Raw genomic sequence first — 25,848 nt, 5'->3', positions numbered from 1 at the left:
CAGTGCTAAGATACGGAAGGAACTACTATCAATGAAAGGTAAACATTTTTATGCATAATGATATACAGGGGGCTCTTAAAGTCTACGCTGCAAGATTAAATGACAAGAGACGATAAAGAGATGACAGTGCTCATATAACATCACAACACGTCAACAGGCGCCGTTAAATGAGAAATCGTGACGACGGGCTTTTTGCAAGGCTTTATCATCTCTAATACCAGCGGTTGCTCTCCACACCTGCCTTATCTGCTAGCCATGCAGCTGAAGCTGGGACTGCTCCCTTGACCTGGGACGGGCCGTGGCCGTCGCCAGCCTACGGAGAGAGACTGGAGATGCTGCAGAAAATCTGAATGTTGGACCTTCTGTTTGTAGCATCCCCAACCCACTGCAGGGCCTGGGCATTTCCCATGCAATGCCCCAAAATGGCTATGAAACTATTCAGCTGAAATTGGGATGGTGTGCTTCAGGTCCAGACCCAGGGGTACTTAATTTGAAACATGTAAGAGGTCCAAGTGGGGCTGACAGTGAGAGGTGTCCCTGCCCAGGGCAGGGGGGTTGGAACTAGATGATCTTTAAGGTCCCTTCCAACCCAAACCCTTCTGTGATTCTACGATTTACTACTTGTTGGTAGCTGCACTCTTTCAGAGAAGCCGTTGAAGACCCAGTGAAATATGGAACGGTTAGAGTTGGAAGGAACTTTAAAGATCATCTAGTTCCACCCCGCCTGCCACGGGCAGGGACACCTCCCACTAGACCAGGTTGCTAGAGCAACGAAGATCTTTTAGTGTCCAAAACTAGGGTAGGTCACAACCAAACTCCACCCCTAATCAGTCCAGCTCAGCGAGTCTAGAGAGCTTAAACCCTCCCTAACCCCTACCTCCACCTGGGTAGTTGAACTGCAGTCGAGAGAAAAGAAAAGGTCTCTTACTCTACGTGGCTTCCCCTCATCACATGAAGTAGAAAAAGGTGCTGTTTGTTGTAGTTGACTACTGTTGGTTCTGGAGAGCTATGGTCTACAGTTGCTTGGACACCTGCACATCACAGAGTTCATGAAAGCTCAATCTCCCAATCAGAACAACCAAGCCCAGGTCTAGTATGTGATATTTGCACTCCAGCATCCTAAAACAGACACGGTATTTTTAAAATGAAATCATCCACCAGTGGAAATCAAAGCCATTAACCGTTCTCAAGGTTTAACTGTTGCTCTACTTTCAGTCCCTCCATATCTGACTTTTGGCTGAATTATCTTTAAAACTTAGAGCTGTTAATTCCAAAATGGTCTCAATGGAGCCCAATGTTTGCTCACTGAAAATATCTTATCACGACATGCATATCAAAATTTAAAAAAAAAGCTATTTCACTCTTACATCATTACAGAGAAAGACAACTCGCAACGCTTTCAAAATATTTCCTCAGAGCATTTCACAGAACCACAGAATTTCTAAAAGAATGTTCTCTCTCCTCCTAAACTTGAGATTTTAAAGTAAGAGAACTTGTACAGTAAAATATACTCACTGTAAATCAAATACCGCAGACCAAAAATAACACTACAGTTTCTTATAAAATTAGTGAAATTTTATTTATAAGCAAGATTCAGATATTCACAGGTGACTGAATGCATCATTTATCCCCTTACAAAAGCATTCTTCTACCCTGCAATAAAATAAAAAGATATTTTACCTATAAACAACTGAAGAGTTATATAGTAGGGTGGTTTTTTTCCTTTATCTGATAATGAGATTATATCCAGTATTCTTCACACAGCATTTGAAATTCTAATGATAATTAATTCTGTGACCCATGTAAGAGCACAACGAGAACTACTGGGGCAATGTCTTATGATTTCTCTCTCTTCTTGAGACTATCAGCACATTAAAGAGTTGTTCATGTTTTATAACGCGTTGTACAGCATCTCTGCAATGAGGACAACTCCAATAACTCTTCCTCTATCAGGCAGGAGCGCGCACGTCCATGAATCATCATCTCCGATCCTTCCCAGGACTAGAAGCACAGCCCACCAAACAAGCCAGATCCCACAAAATATTTTACAAACTGCAAATACCTGGATATTATAAAGGAAATACATATAAAAATAGAATTATTCATTACCACATTACACTGGAATGTAAAATAATATCAAAAACATCACTGATTCAAAATAATTGCTTATATAGGATAAAATATTTATTTTTTTAAAAGTAAGGTGCACAAGTAAATTAACAGGAAAGTTTACTTTTTTTCTAATGATACAAGGTATATAAAACCAAACAGAATTCAGTTATCACCACCACAGTATGTTGTTCGTTCTCACTTACTGGCCCTTTAATATTTAACAGTATTTTTTCTTTCTTTCCGAGACTTTAAATGCAAAATGCATCAAATATGTAAGAGAGCAGTAAATGTCAGGATGCCAGCCCTATCATCTTAAATGCACTCTTATTTTGTTCACAGTTTTATCACCAAGCATTCCACAATCACAAATGAAAGGTTATTTGGTTTATTTTTTTTCTGAAGACAACGAAGTGCAAGAAGAAAACCCAATTTTTGCGGCAGGACGCTGCCTCCACGTTGAGATGCCCTCCCTGCCTGCGCCTAAAACTCTCACTCCCGAGTAACTACCAGCTCCCTAAACGGCACGAGAAGTAGAAGAGACGCAACCAAGACACGGTACATTGAAGAGACAGATATTAAATCTTTCTGCTCCATTCTGATGCAAAAGGCTGTGTCGGAGCTGATGGCGGAACGTGAAGGAGACAGACGCAAACTCAACTGCGCTACTTGAAAAATCAAGTTCCAGATGCACCTACTTTCTTCCTCCCTCACGTACGCCCTTTCTACCTTCAGAAGCTATTCCTATCTCGGTTTGCCTTCCCTGTTTTCCCACGTAACTCCTGCCAACTTCTTTCCCACACACAGCAAGCGAGGCACCGGCATGGTGGTTTCAGGAAAAAAACAAAAAAACAAAAACCAAACCCACACCCACCCACGGCCGCTTCCTTTTCCTTTGCAATGGATACGGGATTTTTTAGACACTACAAAAATGTAAAGCTTCAATACTTGTTAATTTTAGTTGTATGGCATCTGATATGTTCCTCGATTCTAACATGCTTATAGGATAATACTCTTTAAGATACCAAACACAACCTTTTTTTACCCCTTTCTGCTACCAGAGGTAATAACTACACACGCACAAGCAGCTGAAGTAATAAACTCTTCCATTTTTTTCTTCCCTTTTACCATTTTACTTCTCCATAGCAGAATAAACACTAAACTAAGAGTCAGGGGGCTCAGATTTTTGCCAAGTTGCAGAATACGAAGCAGGTTAAGAACCAAAAAGAAAACCCTAAAAAAAAAAAAAAAGAAAGGAAACCAAAAATTTGGTGCCCTTGTTTCTGGGAACTGAAACTGAACTTGACGTTTTAATATAACTTACGGATTTTACTTCACGTGTGCTTTGCTTTTAACGGTTCTTCAGAGAGTCTTTTAAAGAACCTTCCATTCCCTAGAAGTATAAATAAGTCTTCCTATGAAACATATAAAAATTCTCTTGAAAACAGAAAAGAGCTGTTTCCCCACAGGTAAACACTGGAGGAAATATAACAAGATATAACAGTAGCAGTGCATCAAAACAGCACAATGCTACGGAAGACCGTCCTGACAACAGGAGCATCTACCCATTAGTCACGTCCTACAATAACAAAGCCTTCTTAGAAGATCCAGTTTCAAAGGTTTGTCTGTTTTATGGAAACATTTTTACAAGGGGGCGATCGACTTACCCGGATTTTCACAGGAGGATTAAAATAGTAGCGCGGAGAAAGAAAAGACTGCCGCAGCTCTTTTACTGTTTACTTTCAGCTTCTATTTCTAATTTATTTAAGTTCCTGCCGTGATGGTTTCAGGCTCATCAAAAGGGGTAAACGTCCCAGCCACTAAATGCCGACGCGCAGTAGCATGGCCCACTACGCGCTTGGCACGCGCCGAGGTACCACGGCTGCTCATGCTGCAGGCACCCACGTTTGTAAGAACCTCAAAATCTCGGGCAGCTACAGAAATAGATAAAGCCCTTCCTTTGCTACGTTTCTCGGGGTTTTAAGCGCCTTGCGAAAGGTATCGGGCCAGCCTTGCTTCAACCCACCCCCCCTCGCCCCGACGCAGAGCTCTCCAGGTGGCCAGACCACCAGGAGTGTAGAGCGTGGAGACAGAAAGCTGCTGCAATCTCCCGTCCTCCACAGCCTCGGAAAAGCCGTCCTGGCCAGAAAGGAAGTATAACCAGGGTGGCTGGGAGTGCGCTAAGCTAGAATAAATAGTTTCCCTTACTGGGGCTTCTATTGAGTTCATACCATAACAAAGCTGCCCCAACTCATGTGGAATTTACCACCTCAAATAAATTTGATGAATCTAGCCTAGGAAAAGTATAAAAGCAGCAAGGTAGACTGGTGGGAAGCAGGCTTTTTTTTTTTTTTTTTCTTCTCTAGAAATACCTAACAATTTTCCTTTTTTGAATCATAGAATCATAGAATCTTCAATGGTTGGAAAGGACCTTTGAGATCATCGAGTCCAACCAAACAACCTACAGTCTCTGCCACTAGAGCATGCCCTGAAGTGCCACATCTAGACGTTTCTTAAACACCCCCAGGGATGGTGACTCAACCCCCTCCCTGGGCAGGCTGTTCCAGTGCCTGACCACTCTTGCAGTAAAGCAATTCTTCCTCATATCTAACCTAAACCTCCCCTGCCACAACTTCAGACCATTTCCTCTGGTCCTGTCATTATTCACCTGGGAGAAGAGGCCAACACCCACCTCTCTCCACCCTCCTTTCAGGGAGTTGTAGAGGGCAATGAGGTCTCCCCTCAGCCTCCTCTTCTCCAAGCTAAACATGCCCAGCTCCCTCAGCCTCTCCTCATATGACTTGGAGATTGCTGTTTCTTAGTCTTACTGGATCCCTCTGTACATGATCTTCCACAATAAAAATAAATAAAGTGTATTTTCATGAACAGTTTGTTGGCCATAAGGGTATTGTGTAGGAGTGTTCATGGAAACGGTGAGTCCAGAGTGACGGGGGAAGGAAAGGCTGATTTCAGACCATTTTCTCTGGTCCTGTCATTATTCACCTGGGAGAAGAGGCCAACACCCACCTCTCTACAACATCCTTTCAGGTAGTTCCTCCATGAAGGATTTGCAGCAGCAGAGATGGGACCTCCAGAAGTGAAATGGTTTTCTAAGCATCTGAAGATCTCACATAGGGCAAGCAGGTATTTCTTCTGTCCTCAGCACAGAGGTATTTATTTGCTCCCGCCTGCAACTGCAGGTCACAGAGGTCCATTTGCAGGAGAGACCTGACTGGGTGAACATTGTGTACGTGGAAGTGTAGCCCGTGAGTAGGATAAGAGGTTTGGGATGCACGTATCAAAGTGGCCCTAAATCTGGGCTGGATACTGGAGAGACCAGAGGGTCTGTGAGTTGGCTACTGGAGGGACCAGGAGGTCCACATCAGCTGCTGGGGAGACTGCGGGGTCTGGGGGTTGACGGAGAGACCCGTCTGTGTCTGTGTCTCTGCACGTGAGGACTGAGGCTCTCCAGCATTGAATGACTGAGCTGGAGGCTGCTGGATTCGGCAATTCCTAACTTAGGACACGTGTTGAAGCATCAGGCTCAGACTAGGCGTGCCTGTGAAGGCCAGTATTCGCACGAGGAGAAATAAACACAAAAATATACCGAGGAGATTCAAAAGAAATCAAAGGAGCTTGGAAGATGTTCAGCCAACATGTAACGGGAACATAGAGACTAGACTTAACCCACATGTAGACAACTGCTTGCTGCCACCTGAACCCGGGTGTCTGTATGAGCAAGCCAATTCCCACCCTGCATTTTCATCTGACCAACTGAGCAGAATATGATCAAAATATAATTGCTTGCCACATACAGAACCAGCTAATTCGCTGTTACAAATCTAAAACCAGGCAAGGATCCCACAAAATCACAGAGGACAAATCAACTACTAGATATATTTGGACTGGGTAATATCTGGGCTCACGTCTCCTCAGTTCTGTAAGAATACGCAGTAAATTTCTTTTCTGTCAGCTGTTTGGCCGGAATGCATTTGGAATGTGCAGCATATTAATTCTCAGAGATGTTTCCATACTAAAAACAAGTGTTCTCCTAAATATACGAGTTATTCGAGACCTGACAGCCAGGTGGTGACAAAGAAAATCAGTTTTACAGCACTGAGCACAAGAAGACACAGAAAACTTCCAGCAATTCAAGTGCCAGAAGGACAAGCACTGCAAAGCATTAAAAATCAATAACAACAAACTTTGGAAAATCAGGGATACAATACATTGAAGTAATCCCGCGTGGTGCCATAAGAGGTTGACTCGGAAGACAAAGATAAAAATATTGAGATCTGGCCCCTTAGAAGACAGAAAACTGGGAAATTACAGGTTTCTTTCAGATGAGCGTGGGAATGAACCTGCCATTGCAACAGACATCCCAGAGAAAATAAGATAAGGATAGAGCCTTTTCCAAACTCTCAAAAGCTAAAGCCACCTCTTCTCCCTCCACTTTGCTTGCCACGGCTGTTGCCGAACAAATTAGGGAGAAGCAGAGTCTGAAAGGAAAGGGATGACTGATGCCAAACCAGCACATTGATTAGACGTGCAGAGGAGGACACGTTGTGCGGAGAGTGGAAGAGGAAAGAAAGAACAAAATCCGGGAGGAAGAAATTGCCAAAAGTAAAAGGATAATTGCAACAGCGGAAAGAGCCACAAACAACCAGGTCTCAAAGTTATTTCTATTTTATGTTAAGATACGTTATATCAGAGAGAGATGATGTGACAGACTGTTGTTCCTTCCTTCCCTCCCAATACTGTCAGTGAACTTGGTAAAGGGACGTTAATTTAAAAAATAAATAATCTTACTTGCTTATTGCCTTAGCTTAATGAAAAATGGAACAATTTACAGCATCGAGTTATGTTAATTAACCAGCGCGTTCTACCAGTGCTACCCGAAACAGCGCTGGAATTTACATTGCTGTTTGTATGTTTAGTGCCTCATCGGGTCACTGCCACCAAAGGCCATTTAAAAAGAAAAAGTAATCTTAATTCCAACCAGAGTTCATCGTTAATATATTTATCTGCTTGGATTAATGAAACCAAATTTACGTAGGTTTCATACGTCACCCTGAACACAGTTCTTTACCAGCATTTAGTGCAAGTATGAGAGATATAAAGTCAAACTGCAAGTTGTAGCTGTGTTAGCTTTTTCTTTAAAGTTTAGACAAATCATGTTTAAGTTACAATAAAAACATTCCAAAAAAAGCATTCAAAACCGACAGCAATTTTAATACAGAAATTAGAAAAATTAGGGTTATTTTCCAATTTTTTTTCTGCCAAGGCTGCCAGTGGCTAAACTTGGAAGAAACCCCATTTTGCAAGGAGCAATTCTTGGAGATTCAGACTGTCTTGTGCAGTTTGGTACATCAGTAATCGCCCCACAGCCGTTTTGAAAAGCTTGTGCGCCAACTTCTCAATAACCTGCCTGCACTTTACACCATCGTGGCTCCAGGGCTCCTTAACACCAACTGCTGTACGTCGGTCACAGCCCCACCGAGCATTTCACCTACTCTGGGCAAGACCAAAGCAAACTGCGTTGCATGGCTGGAAGAATTAGACCAAGCAGCCATTTGGTCTATGAGGAGAAAAGGGATCAAATGGGAGAGTTCGTTTCTCCATGACTTTTGACTCATTGGGAGCATTTACCACAGTCCTAACTGAATCGGCTCTCAGCACTGAGGGGAGTTGTCCTAAATGTGAAGAGGAAACCAGAAATGCTGACTTAAGCCATATCACAGACTTCAGTTTGTGAAGTCCGTACGCTCTATCATAGAATCATAGGGTTGGAAGGGACCTCTGGAGATCATCTAGTCCAACTCCCTGCCAGAGCAGGGTCACCCAGAGCAGGTGGCACAGGAACGCGTCTGGGCGGGGTTGGAATGTCTCCAGAGACGGAGACTCCACCACCTCTCTGGGCAGCCTGTGCCAGGGCTCTGCCACCCTCAAAGGAAAGAAGTTCCTCCTCATGTTTAGGTGGAACTTCCTATGCTTAAGTTTGTGTCCGTTACCTCTTGTCCTGTCCCCGGGCACCACTGAAAAGATCCTGGCCCCATCCTCCTGACACCCACCCTTTAAGTATTTATAAGTGTTGATAAGATCCCCCCTCAGACGTCTTTTTTCCAGACTCAAGAGACCCAAATCCCTTGGCCTTTCTTCATAAGAGAGGTGTTCCAGTCCCCTCATCATCTTGGTAGCCCTTTGCTGCACCCTCTCCAGCAGTTCCCTGGCCTTCTTGAACCGAGGAGCCCAGAACTGGACACAGTACTCCAGATGTGGCCTCACCAATGCAGAGTAGAGGGGGAGGATGACTTCCCTCCACCTGCTGGCCACACTCTTCTTGATGCACCCCAGGATGCCATTGGCCTCTTGGCCACAAGGGCACATTGCTGGCTCATGGTCATCCTGTTGTCCACCAGGACTCCCAGGTCTCTTTCCACCGAGCTGCTCTCCAGCAGGTCAGCCCCAGACTGTTCTGGTGCATGGGGTTATTCCTCCCCAGGTGGAGCACCCGACACTTGCCCTTATTGAATTTCATAAGGTTCCTCTCTGCCCAACTCTCCAGCCTGTCCAGGTCTCTCTGTATGGCGGCACAGCCTTCCGGTGTGTCAGCCACCCCCCCCCCAGCTTTGTGTCATTGGCAAACTTGCTGAGGGAGCACTCTACCCCCTCTATAATCAAGCAAGGTCTACACATTCTTTCCTGTGAAGGTGGTGAGACACTGGCCCAGGTTGCCCAGAGAAGCGGTGGGTGCCCCATCCCTGGAGGTGTTCAAGGCCAGGCTGGATGGGGCTTTGAGCAGCCTGGTCTGGTGGGAGGTGTCCCTGCCCAGGGCAGGGGGGTTGGAACTGGGTGATCTTTAAGGTTCCTTCCAGCCTGAACCATTCTGTGATTCTGTGTGATACAGTGACATTGGCAAATACAGCTCCTCCCTAAAACATGGCTGGTGTAAACTTACAAAGAGGTTGCACTAAGCCCATTACAGAAAAGTACTAACAAATTTAAGTGCCAAATTACATGAAGACAAAGCATACAGATTTTTATTTTTTTTTCACAACCTCACAGAAAGAAGAGCTGAAAAAGTAGACTCTGGGTACTTGTGCTAACTTAAGAGCTGCAAGGAAGACTGAAGACCTTAGAACTTAACAGCTTCTGGAACAGGCTGCCCAGGGAAGTGGTTGAAGCACCATCCCTGGAGGTGTTTAAAAGAAGGGTAGACATAGTGCTTAGAGATGTGGGTTAGTGGTGGCTTTTGTCAGAGTTAGGTCGAAGTTGGACTTGATGATCTTCTAAAAGAATCTCCTAAAAGGAAACTCAGCTTAAGGAAAATGCTTTTTTCCAAAATGCGTATGGCAGTGACAACGGCAAGCACAGGAAGAAATGGAAATGTCAGCTACAAAATGGTGGGGTTTTTTTCCAGTATAAAATTAAGCTGTGATGATGTCTGCAGATATTCTAAAAGCATAAAAAGCAAGAAGAGATACATTACTTAATACCATTTAATTATTCAAAAGTATATAGTAAAGGGATAAAATTTAGAAAAGGAACATTTAGAGTAAATCAGAAGGAAAACATCTGAAAATAAGAGCTTAACCATCTCAGAAGGGAACAGAAGTTTCACTGCTGGAAATATTGAAAACTAAGCTTTACCAAGAACTGAGGGGCTCTTGTGATGTAAAACAAGTACACAAGAAGAAATCTTCATTATGTGACTTAAAATACTGAAAAATGGGATATGATCCCATTCTAAAGTGGTATTTCACCTTCAACTAACAGATGGTTGTTGGAACTCTGTATTTGGAGCCTGAAAGAGGCTTCCCCAATGAGGGGAGCCTGAAGTATTTGGAGCCTGAAGAGGCTTCCCTCTTCCTTATCATCATTAAGGAAGAGGTCTACTTCTCAGTCATGATGGTGGAAAGCAACATCCAAAGGCATCGGTCAAGTTCATTGCACCACCGAAGTAAGATCCAAACAAGGCAAGACCTTTGTAAGAGAAACTTTGTTTACCTGAAAATGGACGTAGCTTGTTTACACCATGAGTGTTTTAACAGTAAGGTCTGCCAGACAGCAGGATTAACCATTTCTAACAGCTTGCCAAATGAAAAGTCCCATTCTTTTCACATGAAGAATCAGTAATGAATTCCTCAGTGATGAATTCCTCAGGGAATGAATTTCAGAGATGTTAAAGTCTCCCAACTCCGTGGGAGGTCACTCTGTCTTGACTCAATAAAGTGTTTTGTTTAAGCATGAACCTTCTGAATCAGGTTTTTCAGTTGATCTTGAAATTTTTTTAATAACTTGTGGAAACAAAAAAAGCCTCCCTTTGGAAAGAGCAACTTCTGTTAATGTTTCTTTACATTTCTATCAAATTTTTGCCTTAATAAATTCATATTCATACCTGGAAAATCATCATCTTGCAGTACAGAAGGGGAAAAAGTGAGAAGAAGACACCATTATGCCACTGCTACTCCGTGTATCACAGAACAGCTGAGGTTAGAAGGGACATATGGAGACACCTAATCCAATTTCCCTGCTCAAAGAAGTTTCCTCAGGGCTCTGTCCAGTTGGGTTTTCAGTATCTCCAAGGATGGATACTCCACAACCTCTCTGCACAGCCTGTTCCCACACATTTGACCACCCTCACAGTCAAAATGTTTTTTTCTTACGTTTAAGTGGAATTTCCTGTATTTCCATCTGTGCTCATTGCCTCTTGTCCCGTCACTGGCCACCACTGAAAAAAGCCTGGTTCTGTTTTCTTTACTCCCCCCCATCAGTTATTTATAGACATTGATAAGATCTCCCTGAGCCTTCTCTTCTCCAGGCTGAATAGTCCCAGCTCTCACAAGCCTCACCTTGTACAAGAGATGCTCCAGTCCCTTGATCATCTTAGCGGCCCTTCACTGGCTTGCTCTAGTATGTCCACGTCTCTCTTGTAGTGGGGAGTCCGGCAATGGACCCAGCAATCCAGATAGGTCTCACCATTGCTGAGCAGAGGAGAAGGATCGTCTCCCTCACCTGCCGGCAACAGCCTGCCTAGATGCTACCACAAGAGCACAGGGCTGGCACATGTCCAACTTGGTGTCCACCAGGACCCCGCCATGGCCTTCTCTGCAAACCTGCTTTCCAGATGGTCAGCCTCCAGCCTCTTCTAGTGGCTGGGGTTGTTCCTCCCCAGAGGCATGACTTGGCTTTTCCCTTTGTGGAACTTCATGAAGTTCCTGTTGGTCCATTTCTCCAGCCGGTTGAGGTCCCTCTGAATGGCAGCACACCCATCTGGCCTATCAGTCATTCCTCCCAGTTTTGTATCATCAACAAACTTGCTGTGGGTGCATCGTGTTCCCTCATCCAGGTCACAAATGAAAACATTATACAGTACTGACCCCAGGATCAACTCTTGGGATACATCACCAGAAACCGGCATCCAGATGGATTTCATGCTGCTGATATCAACCCTTTGAATCAAGCCCTTCTGACAGTTTTCAGTCTCCCTCACTGTCCATCCATTTGTCTACTTCATCAGCTCGCATATGAGGGTGTTACAGGAGATGGTGTCAAAAGCCTCGCTAAAGTCAAGGTAAACAGCATTCACTGCTCCTCCCTCACATGCTGCACCAGTTATTTCATCATAGAAGGCTATCAGGTTGGTCACACATGATTTCCCCTTCGTAAATCCATGCTGACCACTCCAAATCACCTTCTTAACCTCAACAGGCTCAGAAATGGTTTCTAGGATGATCTGTCCAGGGATCAAGGTGAGGATGACTGGCCTGTCATTCCCCAGATCCTCCTTCTTGGCTTTTTTGGAGAGAGAAATGGTATTTGCTTTCTTCCTCTCTTCAAGAACTTCCCCCAGTGCCGTGACTTCTCTCCACGAGCAATATCATACAGCAAATCAAAGCAGAATACTGCATATTACGTTATTGGAAGAATAAACATGTACATTAAACAGACTGCACGCAGAAAGTGTAAGATTATCTGTACCTAAGCGTATGACTACAGTTACAACATGAAAAGTGAATTCACGTATATAAAAACACAACTTAGAAAATGCATTTGAGTAAACTGTTTTTAAAATATTTTTCCTCCCCCATGGTCTCTTACTTTACGAACTGTCAATATGCAAAATATTGTCAATTTCGATGCAAGACGCTATACAGGTCTACTCCCACCCAACTATTTATAGTTCCATCTCTTTCAGGGTGAATATGTCTAAATTCCATCAAAACCTAATTTTCTAAGTTTTGCTAAGAGCTCTGCAGAATAATCTTTCTACATATGGTTTCACTGAACTAACTTGGTTACTCTTGGAAAACTGCTGTAAGTACAATACCCACGAGCTGAGAACGAGTGCGATTTTGGAACAGAAGTGCTAGGATACAGGCAGCTATGTTATATAGGTGCTTTTAAAAGTTCTGCTTATTGACAAAAGACAATAGACTTCACCCTGGTTTGGTTGGGCTTTCTTTTTTCCTCTTCTACTCTTGTAAACGCTTCCTAACTGCTGAAAATCAGCAGAATTATCCCAACACAAAGCTGTGGCAAGAACTCTTTTCAGTACCATTGTATACTAATCAGAATGCACCAAACTCTAACAGTTAAGTGTCTTAAGCATAAATTAATTTTACAAATCCTTCCGGCTGGCGAAGGAAAAAGATATAATTTATTCCAGTCGTATAACATAATATGTTCCACTCGCTCATTCACAAAGGGTTTCGGTTTTTCAGGAAATAAATGAGACAACTGTCTTTCTAGACTGTGCAGACTGGACCGTGATCAGTCATTTCTGCTCTAGGAAAAAGTTCATCTCAACAATATACCCAAACCCAAATGGAATTTAACAAAGCCAAGAGAGATGAATTTTCAGCCTGCTCTCATGAGGACAGGGCGAAAAAGTGATGAGGAGAGCAGGAAGTCAAAACATCATCTCACTGTATATATACATTGTAAGTGTTAACCAAAAGTGGAAATCCCTAGCTATTTTAAATCTAGATTAAAACCACAAGACAATTTAAACTAATCCACAAGATACAAAATATAAATGAGGATGAATGCTTTATGCTAATTTTTAGAGGAATAATGTTATTCTTTTTATATTCTCCAAAATGTCGAGACCATTTTTCATTGTTGTAAAAATCCACATCACAACTTTATGAATGAGATCTTCGGGTGTTAAACCATGATAATTATATCCAATTCTCAAATAATACACTTCTTTATCAGATGCTAAAACTTTTTATAACATCTTTTTTTTTTTTTTTTTTTTTTTTAACTTTAGTACCCTTCCTGAAGTCAACGCCTGGAGAAGGGAAGTAACTTGTCCACAGTTGGGCTGTGGTTAAAAAAAAACCAAGTTATTCCCCTACGGCTCCCATTGCCGGGTGGTAACAAGTGCTCTACTGACAAATCAGGCTTTGCAAATTAGATTTATTTTAATAGTAAATTAGCAAATTAGATTTAATTTTAATAGTAAAACAAAATGATTTGAAAAGTCCACCTCTGCACGTAGAGAGCCTGTATTCTCATCGGTCATCTCGGCAGTACTCGTGTGAGATAGATGTTACAGCACTCACTGGAGTCATGGGGAGAAACGTAAAGAGGTGTCGAAAAACATGACCCATCTCAAAAATACGGAAATACTTGAGACCAGAAGAGCATTACAAATCTCAGCAGTTCTCACAAACCCTGTAAAACCTAACTATGAAATAAATATTTGCAGTATGTCTAGATTATTCTTTTAGCTATTATATATATATATTAACCACACTGCTGTAAAATGCTTAATTTCATCAGTGGTCCACAGATCACGGCTTGGAAATCTCTGCCCTACATTACAGTTAACAACTCAGGGGCATGGCCATTCATGCCTTCTACAGCTAATGAAGCATCACCGTCTCCCAGTTACCAAAAATCAAACCCGCTCTGAACTCTGACAGTAGTGACTCTGTGCCACCACCGAACCTGGGAGTGAAAAACAGAAATGGAAATTATTTCCCCACTAGGCACAGAAAAAAATATATCCACTAACAGGAAAAGATGCACAACTATCAAAATAGAAAAGAATTCTTTTGGGTTTCATTTAGGTTTAACTTCAGAATGCACTGAACGCACCAATATTCTCATTTTTTCCGAATGTAAAATTGTGCCATAAGATACGTCAATTTCACTGAAAAAAGACAATGCTTTAAAAGTGTATTTTATTTCAGAAATCAAACTATGCAACGTTCTTCCTGGAGTAAGAAATTGGAAGTTCTGTGATAAAATCTTTTCTGGAAAGTCAGTGCAATTTCATATCGATGGTGCACTCTTTTTCCTGCTTTCAAATGGATTACTTAAATGTTTTAAAATGTTATAACCCACAATAATCTGTTCCAGGCAGCAACGAAAAGGAAGAAAAAAATTACAGAAGTCAAGATGTCGCCTGGAAGCACTTTATGGCAAACATTATAAAGATAACACAGAGCAGAGAAGCTCTGGTTCAATCCATTATAAATACCCCATTCTTCTTAAAATCACAAAAATGTATTTATAGTAAAGAACTCTTACAGGCTTTTTCCTCAGAAGACTTCATTTAAGTGCAATTTGGCAGAATTTTTGGAACAAGAAAAGAAGAGTTTTATAAAATATTGATGTTTTACAGTCACCCCAGTCTTGATCTACTTGCTACAAAAACAAAAGCAAGGACTTTGGAAGATGACCACATCCGTGTCCACTAATTACACTTTAGCTTTTCATTCTGTCTAACATGTGCTCTCTAGCAATTATACTGAGCACAGACACTAAATCATCACTTAGACAATTAAGGCCTCATTAAAAACACAATTTATTTTTCTCATTTTATTACTGACATGATATGTTGTTTAAGGAACTATATGGGATTTAAAAAAAAAAACAAAACAAAACAAAAACCCAAACCAAAAAAACCCACCCAAAAGAATACAGGGCGAAAATACTGGCAAAAGCTATTCCTGTATATTCAATCTATAGATCAAATCTTTATTTTCCCATATGTGCAAATGACAGTATAGATAGTTGCCCTCTATTCCTTTACCCCTGGTCCCTCCCGAAACTTAGGGATGGGGGTGTACGCAGAAGCAATAGGCTACACTGACACCCCTGCCCACTAAAATTATTAAATAATCACTTTGAATGCAGAGATAATAAAACGATAAGAAGAAACAGCTTTCTTAAATTTCTCCAAATGAATTGTTTTCTTTTTTTTTTTTTTTTCTCAATGAAAAGTGGCTCACTGGAAAGTAGGAAACAGGTGGTGTGGATATCTGGACTTCAGAAAGATTTTCGCATAAGCACAAAGGCTGAAGCACGAGCGCTTAAAAAATCTTCACTCCAAAATTCAATTTTCAAAAATAGAAAAAATATTCAGTTCGCAAAGGAAAGAAGCGAAATCACGAGTACCAAATACGCACTGTCTGTTTAACAATAATATAAGAAGATCACCGAAAAGAAGGATCTGAAGTTACAGCGCAGCACGTACAAGATACGAGTCAAGAATAAGACAAAAAACAGGGATAAGAATTACTCTCGTTGGGCTCAACAGAACGTCACGTGAAAGAAAAGGGCAGTTAATTATCTCACTTTATCGACGACAGTTCAAAAGGGGTCAATGTAAAGGACAACTCGACGTCCATTCGAATTCGTCTTCTTAAAAAAAAAAAAAAAAAAGAAAAGATTGTATTTTCTGATCTTTCTCAATAAAAACCAGGCAAACGGGAGCTGCGCTCATTCAGGCGAAATGTTGGTGCTGTTCATTGAGAAGCATTTAGTTTTCAATAACTGCCAGTTTGGAGTTATACGGAATTATAGTTGGATTGAATTAATATCTTAATATGAAATTCTAATTTCAATTGACAAATTTCAGGTCGCTCAAGCAGGGGCAAAGCCAGTAATCAAATATAAGCATTGAAAAAAGGGATTTTTTTTTTTTTTTTTTTTTTAAACACAGCCCACCCAGCGCTATGCCCGGTGCATGAGTTAACAAAGAAAATCATTATCACGGATACTGTACTTTGCGTTCTTATCTGTATCGGCTGAGCATAACGTGAAGTGCTATCAGGTAAAATCCTAATTCCCTTATTTATCAAAATAGATAAGCTAGACAAAATAAAAAAAAAACAAACCAAAAAAACCAACAGGCATACCAGAGAGTCCAACAGTCATTCCAATGAACACTTCCAATTACTTATAGCACATTTCTATGATTGCAGAAGAAAAAAATTCTTGAAGAAATTAAGGACATGTGCAGCATCCTAACCGATACCAGCAGATGCTCCGTGGTGAGCAGATTTTAAAAAGACCCACGCTTCCAAAATAAGAATTAATCTCTACAGACACAAGTCAGGAATTGCCATGCTTGAGGGAAGGGTGTCCAGCATCCCATCTCTCCCCTCCTCTTCCTCCCTAGGAGCCAAGGGAGCAATGGTTGGAGTCAGGCAGAGATCGAATTCTCCAAGAAAAGCTGCGGTTTCACTGAATCCCACACTACAGAGGCAAAAGCAAATGTAATTTTTGGTATCGGAATGATCTGTTACAGGAGAGTAATTAATGTCTCCCTTCGTGCTGCACTTATTGAACACTTCTCCGTTCCTTCCTTTCAGTTTCGGAGCTGGAGAAGAGAGAGGCAAAAGCTGCGCTCCCGGGTGCCACGGAGGGGGCAGCCACAAAACACCGATATATTCTCCTTTTTTTTGTTTTTTGAGGGTTTTTTTTTTGGTTGTTTTTTTCCTTTTTTTTTTTTTTAACACCGTGACTGTTGCTTCTATATCCAGGCACAGTCGCCGCTTCTTAAAGCTCCAGCTTGGCATCATTCAACACACAAGCAATGATGCTCGTGGCTGAGATTTGTGTGGTCTACGGTAAGCTCTGCTTCCTCGAAAATGTGTGGCATCATACAGAGTTTATTTAGAACCTAAGTCTCTCGGGCACACTATGTAAGTTTATTGTTTGTCATTAGCTGGGGAAGTCTTCTGAGGTCAAGGTAAAAAGCAGGAGGTGATATTTGATGTAAATGTTCCAAAGCACGTTATGTGGTTGCATGGTTGCAGTGGCCCCCGGAGCACTTTGCTGGTGGTCCGCGGAGATCTGGCCTGTGGAAGGTGCTGGCTTTCCCTGTTTCCAGCTGCTATATCATATTTAATGTATTTTTAGCTTCACTTAATATTTTCCTAATATTCCTTTTCCATGTAAGCAATTAGTGTGGTTACCAGGGATGGCAACAGAAGGGATATTCAGCCGCCAGTGGGAGAAGAGGTGGTCTTTACAGCCGGGTATGGGAGAAGATCCGCAAGAGAATCTCCTTAGTAATGGGGGGGGGGGATCCCACCCAAGAGCCACGGTCTTAACACTTCTGATTTCTCCATTCACCAAAATGAACAATTTTATTTTTTTTTTCTCAGAAAATTCTGCTGACACATTCATTATTATCGCCGAAGACGAAGGAACAAACAAACAAACAAGTTGTAGCGTGGGGCCTTTTGCTATGAAGTAAAAGCAGGAAGGGAAAAAAACCCCATGAAATCACATACACTTTCATGACTAAGCTTCCAAAAAAAGACATAGACAAGCTATAAATGGGATTAAAAAACATGTGAAATTCCTGGCCTTGATTTTTGCAGGTTTATACGTTTTTTCAAAGCGTAGCTTTAGAATGCAACTGGAGATTACCAGGTACAGTAGAAACATCTCCAGAGTTAACTCTCCAATCTAAAAGTAAAAAAAAGTCTTTTGAAAAACATTTGCCCATGACCCACTAGAATTGTGCTATTGGAACATTTATTTTTGAAAAAATGGAAAAGTTTCTAGGACTCAAATATATTTCCAGTCAGCCTCCGCTGCCTTTATTCATATTTACTTACTTTCATCTTGCCTTCGACTAATCAAAAGAGACTCATCAAATCAATTGGAGACAACTTAAAAAATACAATATGAAAAAATGTGAAATGGGGAACATTTGCTGAACAAAGAAAAGTCTCTTTTTATGCTTTTTTTTTTAAATTTTCGTTCTTATGTAATTAACCATGAAACTACCCTGACTCCAATCTGCTTGTGAAGGTACAGCTGAGAGCAGACAGTCCCCAGCCACGCAAGCACGCTTTCTATTACCCTTAAGGAAAAATATACTAAATATCAGAGAAGTTACAAATTAAAGCATTCAGCTGCTGAATTCTGCTACCCACTCTAACAACGACGCTTATGTAGGAGTGACTTTTCTTTAGGAAAACAGCCCCTGGAGATGGGGATTTTATGTCTCGAAGGGAGTCCTCGCCTGCCTCAAACGCAGCAGAGTTGAGGCTCCGAACGTCTCCCTCCTCCTCCAGATAAGAGAGGGGGATTTTTTACAGTTCTCAAGAGCTTTTGCCTGATGCCTAGAAAACACCAAATCCCTTATTGGCTTTAGACGCCTGTAAGATTTCAGCAGAGCAGTCTCGCTGAATCGCTTTCCAAGACTTTGCACCGAGGGCCTTCCTAAACCTCAGCTTCAGAAGGATTTAAGGAGAGTAAATTCGCTCATCAACGGCTGACAGAGTAAAACACAAAATTGCACAAGGCTGGATGGAAAAATCACTTCCATGTACGAGGGTTTTCCTCCCCTTTTTTCCCCCAGAAGCTTAACCATCATCTAATGGTTACTGTTCTTCCCTCACTTTGATAGGGAGCAGCAGGTAATGTTGAAAAATTAAGCAATATTAATAAGGTGGGGTGGTTTTTTCCTTTTTTTTTTTTTTTTAAAACTAAAATAAAAATAAACCCCTATTGACTCGTATATCCTGACTGGTAGGAACTTTCTCTGGCATCTCTCCGGACAGTTACAGAAAAGTAAGGAATATAAATATGTTTTTAGAACTACATGAACATTTTCTCTCTTTTTGCCCTCTCTTTTCCCACAAAGGCTTTTTCCACAAAGGCAGGTACGGTAATAACACCAGTCTTGAAACCCCAGTCCATCAAGACAGAAGGAAATACAAACTGCAAGGGAAGTTGCTTTCAGTGACATACTGTGCAATCATGAGCCTGCTTTGTACGTTCAGGAAATTCTCATGAGCTTTCTTAACGGGGGAAAAAAAAAAAAAAGAAATCACTAAAAAAAGATTTGTTGTAAATATCTCGCGAGCCATGACAAAGTACCTTATAAAATATAACTATTCATAAACAGTCTAGCCTCTGGAATTAAAACACTGACACTTTCTATTAAAAGGTGCTTAGTCACAGTTCACTAAATATTTACAACGAATCATTTATTCTCTAATTTCATTGACTTTACTGTCGTTACCAAAAGTCAAGAAAACTTCCTGCATGTGCGTGAATGGCTTGTGTATGTAAACCGCAGCTCGCAAAGTCAGTTTTATGGAGGCAGAAAGATTTTCACGTTACAGAAGTAGATCCTCCTCGTCTGCAGAAAACTATTTGCTTAAACTTCAGTTGGGTGCGAGTCTTCATATGAGTTGGAATTAGAAGGCGCAAGAGTGAATGGACATCATACGTTACAGGATAAAAGGGAAAATAAAAAGAACTACAGTTCCCCACATTGCCCAGCTACTCATTTCTATTGGTAAGTTTTGCGGACAAATCATGGCATTCTTTAACTCAACCAAGGAAACAGACGCTCAAGCAAGGAGAGGATGAACGAAACCTGCATTATGCAACCTTACAGAACCCGTGTCACCAGAAAACAGCGTCAAGAACTAAACTATTGATGTTGCCAGGCGTTTCACCAAAGGAAAACAGAAGTTCTGCTGTTGTTTGGCAGGGGAGGGAGTGGGGAGTTTGGGCTTTCTCCTTCAAGAACCTGATTGAGATGCTGTCGAAGCAAGGGAAGCTCAAATGTCTTTGTAGGGAAATGAGGTGCTTGTAAAAATAAACAGGTCTCTGCCAAAAAAGGCAGGCTTCAATGCTATCAGAAAACAGACAATCTCCCACACTCAGCACTGACAATAACATAATTCTTCTACGGGTTTGTGAAGACAGAATATTGTAAAATGCTGTGGGTTTATGACACACAAATATCTTTCCAGTGAGACTTACACTGAAACCAACTAATGGGTTTATATAAATATCTATATCTGAATGTAGCCTCCATACGGAGGAGTGTTTTGTTGTAACTCTTAAACCTTTCCATGGTTTGATATCATTAATCTGTATGGTACTAGCAAGATTATTGCGATCCTCTTGTTGACATCATTTCTATCTGTTTTCCCATTCTGACCCTTGGTTCCCAGTATTGCTACTTTAAGTTCAACGATTTTTGTCCCCTAAAGACGAAAATAGGTTTTGAGTACAAGTCAAGATGACGACAATTCCTCAGACAGAGAACTTGGATCATGAGTTGGTTGGCCTTGGACTCTATCTACAACTATCTCTGTCCACAGTTCCTTTACCAGCACCACCAGCAAAGTTGCCAAAGAATTACTAGTGAATATCTTGTAGGACAACAGCAGGTCAACCACCAATCTATGTGTATTGAAACAGAAAAAAAGCTAAAGCTTGATGGTATTTGCTAAATTTTTCAGTGGCAGTTTTGTCCTAGAGGAACCAGTTTAGAGGAAGGGCTCGATGTTTATTAATTCATCTACTTTTTCAGGGCTTGATGTTTACTAATTCGTCTACTTTTTCAGATGACAAAACAAGGTTCACATTCCACTTTTTTTAAGACTCTGAGAATAACTACTACAGTAAATGTACCCATATGTATTAGAATGAAACCCTCAACTCAAAAAATCCCCACAAACAAAACCCAAAGAAATGCTTGAAGATGAGCATTCTCCAATCTGTTACAATAATCCCAGGAGTGAGGAACGCAAAAGGCACCATTTACAAATCAAGCTTTAACTGTGCCCTAACTTGTCTTGTAAATACCTAAGAGATCTTGGCTGCAGGAGCCCAACTGGAAATCTTTTGGTGACGGCGGCACACACAGACTCCCCACAAAAATCCTAGAAACAAAATGGCTCAGTAGTACAAAGACAAATGGGACTCTTCCAAACCCTGACCTCAGAAACCAAAAAAAAGCCATGCCACAGATTTGTGGCCTTCATACTTACCCTTCTCCCTTTAGAGGCAGCACTGATAAGACAGAAAGACCAAAAAGCTTTCCTGAAAATCAGGCACACCTCTGGCTGGTAAAGGGAAAAGTTTCACAGGCTAATGGAAATGGGTCAACTCATAGTCGCAGGTATCATTTTCTTGAGTCATATTTGACCACAAAGATTAGGCAGATGAAGAACCAACCACTGCTTCCCTCTGTTGAACTAGTCCATTGACTATCTCACTTTTTAAAAGACGCTTTGGTTCTAGTAAAAACTTACCTTGTTTCATTTTCCAATCATCTTTTTTCATCATATTTATCCAATCCATCTAATGATGCGTGTGGGATTCAATGCTCCTAAAATCATCAGGAGATTTAGTCGATATAGTCACTGGAATCCAGAGAGTGATTCCATTGATGAAATGCAGGGTCAATGTCACGGTGACAGGACTATCTCCCTAGGCCGCACAAACTACAACAGGATTTTAGACTTCTACAGTACGTGAATTGCACGCTGACTTCAATCACTTCTCTGTGAGATTACAGACCTTAATTTTCCATGTTAACAGTGACCAAGAGCCTTTTGACATTTTATTTCATAAAGTACACAGTGAGAGATTAAAAGGAACTCTGTATGATTTGGAGTCATTCCTGCCACTGTTTTCACAACACACCTCTATCCCAAAAGCCAGACAGGAATATTTAGAATAAAACACAGACAGTTCATACGAGTCCACACAGCAAATGATCCAGGTCTGCTACTGTCCCTGCTACCTTTGATTCAAAAATAAATCTCATGTAATTAGTCTGACAGTTATACTTTGGGCTACTACACTTGACAAAAAAAAATACCCCAACCAAACAAATAAAAAGCCAAAAACTACTAGCATGTTTAAACATGAAACACTTCAAGGATATTTCAAATAACATGATCTAATTAATGCTACAGGGTTTTAAACATTTCATTTTGCCAGGCGTTTTAACCCATATGAGTGACAAACATTGCAAAATGCATGATGAATACCTAAGAAGTCATATAGACGATGTCACTAGTATTGATCTTTTCATGTACACTAATGAATAACAGTACACTCAATATGTCACAAATCTCTATAACCAGTAAAATCCAGATGGTACCTTTTAGGTCTCTTACATGTTTTAGATTTAAAATTGACTCTGGATGTTACATTTACTTACAAAAGTATCATCACAAACTGCATAGGCAATGAGCATATAGTCCTTCTGAAAATACACAGCTCTTTGTTCGAAACCACTGAAAAATACCTTATCTTGAAAAAGAATCATGTGACAGTGAGTGACATAACATATATGCTGTTATTTTATTTTTAACACAAGTTACTCAAGCTTGAAGCAACACACCCTGCCTTCTCCTCAGTTTTACAGAATTTTTTTCCCATCATTACTTCCAAAGCCATAAGCAAGGTGAGTTAAACATCTAGTCTTTGCTGTCCTTACATGTGAATTTCATTCTGAATTTCTTTGTATAATCATAGAAGGGTTGGAAGGGACCTCTGGAGATCATCTCGTCCAACTCCCTGCCACAGCAGGGTCACCCAGAGCAGATGGCACAGGAACGCGTCCGGGCGGGGTTGGAATGTCTCCAGAGACGGAGACTCCACCACCTCTCTGGGCAGCCTGTGCCAGGGCTCTGCCACCCTCAAAGGAAAGAAGTTCCTCCTCATGTTTAGGTGGAACTTCCTATGCTCAAGTTTGTGTCCGTTACCTCTTGTCCTGTCCCTGGGCGCCACTGAAAAGAGCCTGGCCCCATCCTCCTGACACCCACCCTTTAAGTATTTATAAGCGTTGATAAGATCCCCCCTCAGCTGTCTTTTTTCCAGACTGAAGAGACACAAATCCCTCAGCCTTTCTTCATAAGAGAGGTGTTCCAGTCCCCTCATCATCTTGGTAGCCCTTTGCTGCACCCTCTCCAGCAGTTCCCTGGCCTTCTAGAACTGGGGAGCCCAGACCTGGACACAGTACTCCAGATGTGGCCTCACCAAGGCAGAGTAGAGGGGGAGGATGACCTCCCTCCACCTGCTGGCCACACTCTTCTTGATGCACCCCAGGATGCCATTGGCCTTCTTGGCCACAAGGGCACATTGCTGGCTCATGGTCACCCTGTTGTCCACCAGGACTCCCAGGTCTCTTTCCACCGAGCTGCTCTCCAGCAGGTCAGCCCCAGCCTGTCCTGGTGCATGGGGTTATTCTTCCCCAGGTGCTAAACAGGGGTACTTTGCTTGGGAAAACACCACGTAGGAAATATGGCTAAATGACTTCAGATGCATTTTCACCAACTAAAAAAAGGCAAGAGTACTGCTGGTGAGAATGATTAATGTGCAAGCACAATCAACGGTTAATCACATGCTTATGTTTCTATCACATTCCTGTATTCTGATTAATGGGACAGCAACACAAGGACTGAAAATCCAAAGAAAAGATTGGCATGGATTATCATGTTGAACATGGGGGATCCATGAAATCTCAGTGCAATTTTGGATGCGGTAAAAGAACGTTTTAAATGACCAGTTAAAGATTTTATAAATAAGTTTAGAAAAAAAATCCACATTACAAATCATGTTCTGGTAAAATAAGGAAGCTGATTATGCTGGGGTTTAGCTGGCATAGTAATAATTCTAACAAGTTCTTCCTATACTTCCTATTTCCTACAGTCTTCCTATATTTTTAAGTCCCTTTACAAAATTGCATCGGCTATTTTAACATTGACAGGATCCCTTAAGTATGTTGCTTAAGATACAACTGATCGTAGTGCTTGTAGCCTAAGACGGATGACTTTCTACAGCTTGAAAAACACACCGTGTTTGAAAATACGCCAGCTCCCGTTTTAAAGAACAAGCCTACCACTACAACTTCAGTCCCTGCATATATAAGTCAAGAGATACTTCAAAATGTATTGACCTGCTACGGTCTTTCCTAGATGTTAGATGTTTGTATAGAGAGAAATTAAAAGAGTGACATTAACATAGACTTGACCAAATGTTTTTAAAATAGAGACAATGTAGAATTACAGACATTGTCATCGGACAAACTGATAAAAATATACTTTACTAAATTGAATACAGGGGAAAAGAAAAAAATGTCTCCAGTAATGAACTTCTATAATTACTGTTGTGGTTTCTTGTGCTTAACAGGAGGGAAGCAAGCACGAACTCCGAATATCACAAAGACCTTTACAACTAGGGAAAAGAAATTAGGTTAGATGAGGATATAAGGGGACAGTTAAGTTCCTCTCTTGCCTTGGTTTTCATCCAGCTTGTACACTCCAAAGGCTTTAATCTCTTAACTACCGTTTCATTACCATCTCTGCAGAGATTCAGGGTGTTTCGAATATCTGGGAGTCTTTCATGTGCTAGAGTTGAAAAGCTTCATATAAGAAACCAACAAGTCCTAGCAAAGTAAGCCTTGGCACAAAATACTGTATCATCTGAAGTTTATCATATATGAGCACCTCATTCCCATGCCAGACACTGCAAAAAGTTGTAAAAGAACTATCCTAACAACAGCTATTCAATACAGAATGTAAATGTCTATAATCACTTCACCAGAGGAAACAGACTGACAACCCACAGGCCTGAGTTCTGGTGGAGTACCAGGGAGGAACGGGCACCATTATAAAAGCTTTATAGCACATAAGATTCTGGAGAGATGTTAAACTTCTTGTGAAACCTCTCTTAAAGGTCCCCAGTGAAGAACACATTAAGCAAATATGCCCTGAAGACCACTCTTGTGTGCTTGGTCCTTACTCAGAGTAGGAAGTTCCCTCCATCTCTTTCAGCTTTCTGAAGATGTCTAAGATTATTCAAAAAGTTTATTTCACTTTCCAACATAACATTTGTAAAGGAAAACCCACGTGGAGTCACGTCTGTTCATTTGCAGAATTCTGGTTGCTAAACTAAATTGAGTTTTAACAAGATTTTCAGGTACCGATGTAACGGCGTGAGACACCAGAGTCTGTGCCCCACTCCAGGAAATGCAGCAGAAAATTTGTAGTTTGGAAAAGGAAGCGGGAAACGTCCCTGGAAAGCCCTTGGTGTCCCAGACAGAGCTACAGGTTGCGATCCCATCACCAAAATACCCTCTTTGCAATGCTGGGACTCGGACACTGTTCTCAGAAAGCAATCAATCAGGCAGCAGTCCTCGCCTCACCTCCAACGATTAAACTTTTCAAATATCAACTTTCAGATAAAGCAAACCCCATCTTTTTCTTTTTTTCCTCTTCCTTTCATATTTCAGCCCTCTTCTTTTCCCTCTTCATCTTAAACAACATTCAGGAATTAAATTCCTCTAACAAACCCTCGAAAACTTTTCTTGATCATTAAGGCATTTCCATCCAGAGACACGACAAAGAGCAGCCTGTTCTTTGCTACATTTAAATCCTTTCACTTCAAAACACTTAAGCAAAGAGTAACCACTCAGGCATAGGGAAACCAGAATAAAACTGCCATCAAATATCCAACTACTGAAATGGCAAGTGACTAGACGCCTACTACAAATTTTGCTCTATAATGGCATATTCTGAAAAAAAATCACTAAAAATTTCACTAAAATTTGAGGCAAAGCTGTTTGAAGGCCTTTAATAAGCATTTGTAATATAACAGTTACTACCGACTAAATATGTAATATGAGACTGTTGAGAGACAACTACCTCATGTCAAAGAAAATAA

General features: G+C 41.2%; 1 protein-coding gene across 1 annotated transcript in view; it reads right to left on the bottom strand.

The window, feature by feature from the left end:
- SUPT3H (SPT3 homolog, SAGA and STAGA complex component) overlaps nucleotides 1-25,848 on the bottom strand; it is a 293,285-nt gene that overhangs the window by 142,098 nt on the left and 125,339 nt on the right. The gene's annotated exons all lie outside the window — the stretch shown is intronic.

This window comes from Chroicocephalus ridibundus, chromosome 3 (genome assembly GCF_963924245.1).
Source record: "Chroicocephalus ridibundus chromosome 3, bChrRid1.1, whole genome shotgun sequence".
NCBI classification, from domain to species: Eukaryota; Metazoa; Chordata; class Aves; order Charadriiformes; family Laridae; genus Chroicocephalus; species Chroicocephalus ridibundus.
The sequence above is the reverse complement of the archived record's forward strand: the minus strand, read 5'-3'. Positions and strand labels throughout refer to the sequence as shown.